Below are 7,771 nucleotides of genomic sequence, written 5' to 3'. Positions count from 1 at the left end.
TTCTTTTTTTGCGGTGTTTTGCTTGTAGCATGAGTGCTTGTTCACTTGAGTGGGCGTGATCGATACTCTTTTTCCACTCAAAAGTTTGAAAAATAGTCAAGCGTAATCAGCTTTTTGAGTATGTTTCGATCACGGCACGATTCTCTATTCTCTGTTTTTCCATCAGGGCGGCGGATTATGGATTCTAAAGTGAACGAATTAAGATTCAAGGTCGTCAACATTTGATAAATACGAAACAAAGACCACTTTGCTGTGAACGTACTTCCTCAGCACCGTTTATGCTATTTTACAGGTAATTGTAATCGGCCAGATGGCAGGTTAATCACGTTTCCACGCCCTATCATGGATTTTCCCTGATATTCGATTGTGGAACTTGTATGGGGAAGTTCGAAACAGTCCACAAATGCAGCAGCGACATGCGATCTTAGGTTGAAATACTATTGAATTGTCAATTAAAGATCGATATTAGGAAATGAAGCGGTCTTGTTAGCCAAACGGAATGGACAACAAGTTTTATGCGACTTTTTACACAACCATTTATGAGTTTTGACATTAGCTATTATTGCATTTTATTCTTATATTTAACACAACCCTGTGATTATAATTACAAATAGTAAATGTCTCAGACAATTAAAGCATAGTGAAGTATGGCCAGCTGAAAATACATTCTTTCTTTTTTGTTAATGTGACTCTTAGAAAAAAGTGTAAGCAGCTCTAAACACAAAGACAGTTAAGGTTTTAGTGAAAAGCGTGAACATTGTTTGCATTTATGAAACTTGAACCTGGGCCTGTAGAAACATCACGGGGTCAGCAGATATCTTTGTATCTTATCAAAACTTGAAATTTCAATTCAATAATTTTCAAGAAGGGGTGGGAATGAGCCGGAAAGGTAATTCCTTGAGACATCTGCTGTCTTGCTGTCGTTTTTTATCATGTCTAACATTATGTTTAATACGTATGATGCACGATCCTCGCAGTAGATAGAGCTATTTAAGCAATAGCGAAAATCAGACCTGAAAAAAATCAGGCCTGTACGGGATTCGAACCACTGACCTCTGCGATACTAGTGCAGCGCTCTACCAATTGAGCTAACAAGCCAACTGGGAGCAGGCCCTTAAGTTGATTCGTAATAAACCCGTGAAAGTGATAAATCAGATACAATGAAATATATGAAGTTCATATATTTTGAACTGCGGTATTAGATACGTATGATGCACGATCCTCGCAATAGATAGAGCTATTTAAGCAATAGCGAAAATCAGACCTGAAAAAAAAAGAAAAAAAAAAAAAAAGGCCTGTACAGGCCTCAACTTAACGGCCTGCTCCCAGTTGGCTTGTTAGCTCAATTGGTAGAGCGCTGCACTAGTATCGCAGAGGTCAGTGGTTCGAATCCCGTACAGGCCTGATTTTTTTTCAGGTCTGATTTTCGCTATTGCTTAAATAGCTCTATCTACTGAGAGGATCGTGCATCATACGTATCTAATACCGCAGTTCAAAATATATGAACTTCACATATTTCATTGTATCTGATTATGTTTAATGTCGAATGCGCCTCTAAGTAGATTTTTTAAAGTAGATTGAAGAGTGCGTTCGAGGTAAAAGTAGCGTAGATTGGCGGTTTCTTTGCAGACACAAGACACGATAACACCCACGAAGACTCTCAACAAAATAATCTGGATTTTAAAGTGCTACTGAAACGTAATTTTCATATCCGAGATTTTTGCAATATAATAGAGTTTGAACGTTATTTGCAAACGCTGTGTTCTTTTCTTGGGCCAACGCATACCGGAAAGTACATTTTTAAGCATTCGAAGTTGACCGGCTGAGATCAAAATTGGCGGCCATCTTGGCGCGGCCAAAACAGCCCTGTGACGTCACTGGTTGTGTACCTCTGTGAAAGAAGGGTAAAAGCATGGAGTGTGGCTTGCATGTTGGGAGGCCGAAAAAGAGGATTTCGGGCAAAATGCCATCCTCGTCTTATTCATCGGCGGCCACATCGGCATCTTGGCTATCTTCGAGAGGTTTGCCTGGATAGGGAGCAAAATTCCCGACTGATACCGAGAACGAATCTCTACCAGTCTATTTAGTTAATCGGCAACTGACGAGATCCACAAGATTAGGATCGAAACTGCGGTCTTGCCTGACCATCTACAGAAAATTTCGAAAGACATTATAACGGCAGATGGGCTACTAAACGCCCCGGGCCAAAGCAATGCCATTCAGAGAATGAAGAAAACATGGAAGCCTCATACGACACCGCCACTGAAGATGATCTACTCGGCAAGTCTGAGGATAACGAACAAATCCCTCTGTACCAAATGCCTGGCAGAACATGCCCAGAATCCCTACAATATAGGGCGAGGGCCAAAATAACAGCAGACGAGGATTTAAAAAATGAGATAAAGCAAATCCTTAACAACGCGGAGCAAGAAACAATCAAGGCGATCATGTGCTTCTATGAACGTGAAATCAGTCGTTTTAATACCGAAATAAAGAAAAGAAAACGAGCCAAAACGGCTGGAACACTGAACACTAAGAACTGTAGTACGATCGAATCAGCCCCAGGGGTTTCATTAATGTTTTCTGCAAGAGGGCAACTGGTTTTCACAGGCGGGAAAAACCCTTTGAACTGAACTTCTTTATAAGATGAACTTTCCTCAAGATGGTCAAATCAGGTGGGCAAAACCGTCCTCACAACCGGTCAATTTTCCCGGTGCCTGGCCCTTAATGAAACCCCTGCAGCTCGCGTGGCGCAAGCTGAAAGCAATCCAGACAACTTAACGATCGAGACGGTCAAAAAAATAGCTGTACATCTACAAAGGCAAACGATTCGAAAAAGACGCAATCTCTGATGTGCGTACTCTGTGCCACACATAAAGCAAATTCTCATGAAAAACTGGCATTTAATAGAAACACAACCACTACTGAGCGAACTATACAAAAAACCGCCGCTCGTATCTTACAAAAGAGGGCGGTCGCTCAAAGAAATACTCGTGAGGGCTAAACTTTGAATAGGCTACTCTAAACACACGCTTGGGAGTCGTGTAGGCCTGTCAACCCCATTTTACGCCACCATCTTCCTCTTCGCTACTGGAGACAACTTCGCTTCGTTCAGAAGAAGATTCACTTGACAAAACTTCAATGTCTGCCATCTCCTTCGCCCCCGAATACAAACCAACAGTGAGTGAAATAAACCACGCGATCGGAGTGAACACAACCAGTGACGTCATCAATCCATTTCGCTAGGTACCAGGGCCCGGACATAGTTTTGTGTAAAATTTTTGATTTGAACGGTTAAAAAAGATATCTTTCGCTTCTTTTTGGCCAAAGCAAATTATCTCATGATGATCAGCATATTCAAAACTACAGGTTAGAGCAAATATTTCAGATACGAAAATTTCGTTTCAGTAGCACTTTAAGGGATTAATAATTTATCTACACAGAATTATTACTAGACAAGAAAATACGCGACTATAGAAAGAGTTACAGATCTAATGTCTATTCTGTATGCTTTGACGATTACATGACGGATGGAAAAATAACAGCACGGTGGTCAGTGATCAAGGATTAAAAAAAGAAAAAAAAAACCGTATAGGTCATTTGGGGAAGGGGGAAAACTACGTTGAAAGCAAATGTACTTTGAAATGATGTTTTACTGTAGAAAATTTAAAGCTAAAACTAGCTACATTAAAGTACGGCTCACAGAAAAGAGACTGGTAAGGATGAAGGAGAATAACATAGACAGTTACATGACAATATTGAAACTTTAAGCCAAATTTTTCAATGTAAAAATTAAACTTGTTTAGATTGACCTAAAGAAGAAGTCTTTACTGAAGAGCTGAGATTGGTCACGGCTAATTGGGAGAACTCGTAGCAAATATCCGCGGTTAAAATCTGAACTAAAAAGGAATCTTATTAGATGTTAATATAAAAGGAGGAGCTTTAATCCTACTTCATGTAAAGGCTGAGTCTGAGCTCCCCAGATCAAGGTAGGATTTGATCCTGTTAGTTTGTGATAAGCTCAACTATTTATAATTTGAACCACAACAAGTTTGGAAAAACGCGGTAAAAGAAACTTGAATAAAAAATAGAGAGCGACTTAAGACGTTCGGATCTCGGATTGGGTTTCAAGATAACTTTAACGGTCTACAATGCGAACTTCACCGCCTTTTAGGCTTCCAGTTCACAGTTACAGTTTTACCCAATCATTAATTTCTATAACTTCCGGCTTCCTGAATATTCCATCAGCTTGACCGAGTCAAACGCTCCCATTTGGTCATCTTCGTTTCTAGAAGGATTACTGCAATTTACTCTGAGTGTTCTAAATCGTTGAGTCATACCTACGAAGAAAATGCATGTTGGTTGCCCTGATTTTTCCCCGCCAAAGCCTAATCTATGTGCATGGAACCGGCCAAGGATATTTTTGTTGACACTGATAAAGGAATGGTGGGGGGGGGGGGGGGGGGCGATGTTACGTGTTATAATAAGTCTAAAGCTCTTTCATTGGTAGATGTACCATTCGAAAACTCGTAGGAAAGTACATCCATGATGCGAGGGGTGTTTTGCATATCTTCACTGACAAGGATGTTTATGACGTCATTCCAGCTATCGCATGATTGTTTTTGCTAACCTAGTCATCCAAAAGCGTTTAAATACCCGGATATAGTCTTTCAATGCCGATCATAAGAGTCAAAATTTATCGTTGTAAGCTGTATCAAGTGTATAAAGAGTGAAAGTTTCTAAAGAAACTGTGGTGCTGTGTCGGTGGGGGTAACAAGGTAATTGGTTATATCAACTAAAAGTTGAAATTGTAAATTGGCCGCCGTAACGAGTTAAAAAGCTGACGTTTCAAGCGTTCGCTGTTCGTGTGTAGTTGTTCTTCAAGTGTAGTTACGCATTCACAATGTTAGTATTCAGGCTTTCCATGAGAATGAAAAGCGTTAAACTTTGGAATATTTTAACCCTGCCCGTGCAGGTAAGAGCACTTTACATACTTGCTAAATGGCCTTCCGTAAGTTTTCAAACCATATTAAAGGACAACTGTAATGATGTTATTCGTACATTTTTCACATCGTTACCTTGCAGAAAATTTGGGATTGTGGTCGAAACTAAATGAATACAACTTACAATGGAAACCATTACGCTCTAACCTTTTCGAATGCGATACAACACACTAAATAAGATCAGATTTGGTCTCTTTAAAAACAATAGTTTCCATTGCGTATATTCAGAAATAAATGTCTTAGTTTTCAAATCAAAACAACGAAAAAGAAATCCACGGGTGAATACTATTTACAATTGTATCCATTTTCCTATAATCTTTGTTATTTCTATATTTCTCGAAAATGAGACCTGCTTTTTAAATTTTAAAATATTCTCCATGATGTCCATTCAGAGATAAGTATCACATTAATTTTCATACACAAATGGCAACTTTTCTATACTTGGCAATCATCGCGTTTAGATCTATAGACTGCTGAAATTGAGATATATGTTATTCTTTTCAATGATTTGCAAAAAGATATTGTAAAACAGAAAGAGTAAAATAATTTTGAACAATAAACAAGAACTAAGTCGCACTGCGGGCGGAGACGGTAATCTGGACTAAATCTCCCTGCAGCACGCAAGTTCGTCAAGGGATCAAGGCGCCGCTCTATCATTTCTCGACGGAGCGTTTATGTAGGAGCTTAACTTTAGAGTTTTGAACTAACGCTTAAAGGCAAATCGCTTTTTACAAATGCTACGGAATTCCGTCTAAACCCTTGCGTCCAACATTTTGATAGGATTGCAATTAAATGACAATTAATTATATTTAACTGTTTTCTCAAAATAGCTTACGAAACGTAATTCTAAGTTAGAGGAAAAACAGCAACGACGTAGGTTTAATAAAACCATGATTAGTAAAACATTGATCCGGAGATAAAAAACGCATTCCTCCGTCTAGATAATGTGATCAGTTTCCTTTTAAATAACGTGGTTTTCATTGCTACATTGGACCAAAAATCTGTTTAAGGTCCACCAGCAATTTTAAGAAAAATACTGTATTCTTGAAATATGGGAAAGGAAAGGCAATGTATATCATGAAGATATAGATACAGTGTCAGATTTCAGGAACATTTACACCCTGATTAGTACTTTACGCAAGGGAAGCAGTACCATGCTAGTCAAGTATTGCATTACTGAGCCTTTCGAGATAATATCACACCACAGCTCGTTCTGTTTCAGACAAGGGCGAATAGGCTTAAGAGATGGGTGAAGGTCGCCGTATAGAACTGAAAAATAGCTAAAAACCAATTATTTGTTTAGACTGAGAGGAACCAGCCGGCTCTATCAGTGGAAGCATAACGGCAACAGTTAGACTTTCCTTTTTAGATACCTTAATCGTACGCTAGATGTTGTTCTGTTGCCGCAAATCCGACTTTGGTTGTTAATAACTTAAAGTTTCCTTTGAACCGGAGCCTACGCTGATTAATTAGCTTAGCTGTTGTTTTTACAGGCGTTGAACACAAAAGATTCTTCAATTTGTTAATCGACTGTAACAACAGAGAACAAGACTTATCGCTCTCTGAAGAATATATGATCAAGAACTAGAAAGGATCAACTCTTGAGGATTGATATAATTTGCACTATGGTCGTAATGCATTTCCAATTAAAATATCTGTCATCTGGGATCTTTTTACTTTTTATCAAGTTTGCATGCGTTTTGTGCCATACCGAGCAAATTCAAAACTCAAGGACCCAGGAAGAGAGAGGTGGGGAGGAATAAGGACTGTATGCTTCTTTATCTGACCTACACGGGTATGTTCCGTCAGAGAATGGTGTAGGTTACTTGGTCGTCAAGTCTTCACAGTGTACGCTATTTTATTATTTAACCTCTTGAGTAAAGTATCTTTCTGGAATGAAGGCCAACGTGTGTGGTACCGACAATTTTTGAAATATCTAACACGAACATTCTCTCTAAATACGATTTAGGTAGCTGGATCAGCTCGCCTACAGTCTAAAAGGAATTTTTTGTCCTGAACAGGAGAGCAAAATAAAATGATTTTCTCAAACGGGCCTGGGTTTTGAGGTCTACGGTGTACGTCAACCCGGTAAAATACCCTTCGTAAAATACGCGCTCAACGTGTCGGTAATGCTAGCCAGTCATCGTTATGTTAAGTTACAGGCTCGGATGTCTAAGAACGCGGTAATACCGACGTTTGTTTAAAAATACACAGTGCCTACTCAGAGAAGAATATTAATCCGCGCCTCGTGTCTCTTTTGCAAAGATTTTTGGATTAAATCTGACCCCGAACGTGCGCGACCATAATAAGCTATCAAGCAAGCAGCAGGCGATGACCCATATCTCTTCTCCATTTTTAGACACAATTCACGACAGACATGGAAAACTGAAGCATCACTCGTCAGTTTTTATTGGAATCAATTTAGATTATTATTTTTTCCCACGATGTTGACCACCTGAGGCTGGTCACCTTGCCTAATCGAGTTGCTTGAAACTATCTCGGTGAAAGAAACAAACGGCGTGTTTGGTTACTCTGAAGGACCGAAAAATGCGTGTGGTGCTGACTTTGTAGTCAGGCCTGTCAAAAGGAGGTGTTTCGTTCAATCTGTTTTGCTCAATGATGGCGGGAATTGGACAAGTTCGCTCCTTTCGGAGATGAAGGCAGTTTTGGGTGTAAATTATTGCGATTTCTGTCCCAGAATTATTTCCCGCAGAAAGACCTGCGGTATGTGAAGAGACAGTTCACGAAAGGACATTTGGCTTGTCAAG

Source organism: Stylophora pistillata, chromosome 4 (genome assembly GCF_964205215.1).
Source record: "Stylophora pistillata chromosome 4, jaStyPist1.2, whole genome shotgun sequence".
Taxonomy (NCBI): Eukaryota; Metazoa; Cnidaria; class Anthozoa; order Scleractinia; family Pocilloporidae; genus Stylophora; species Stylophora pistillata.
This window is presented reverse-complemented; position numbering follows the sequence as displayed.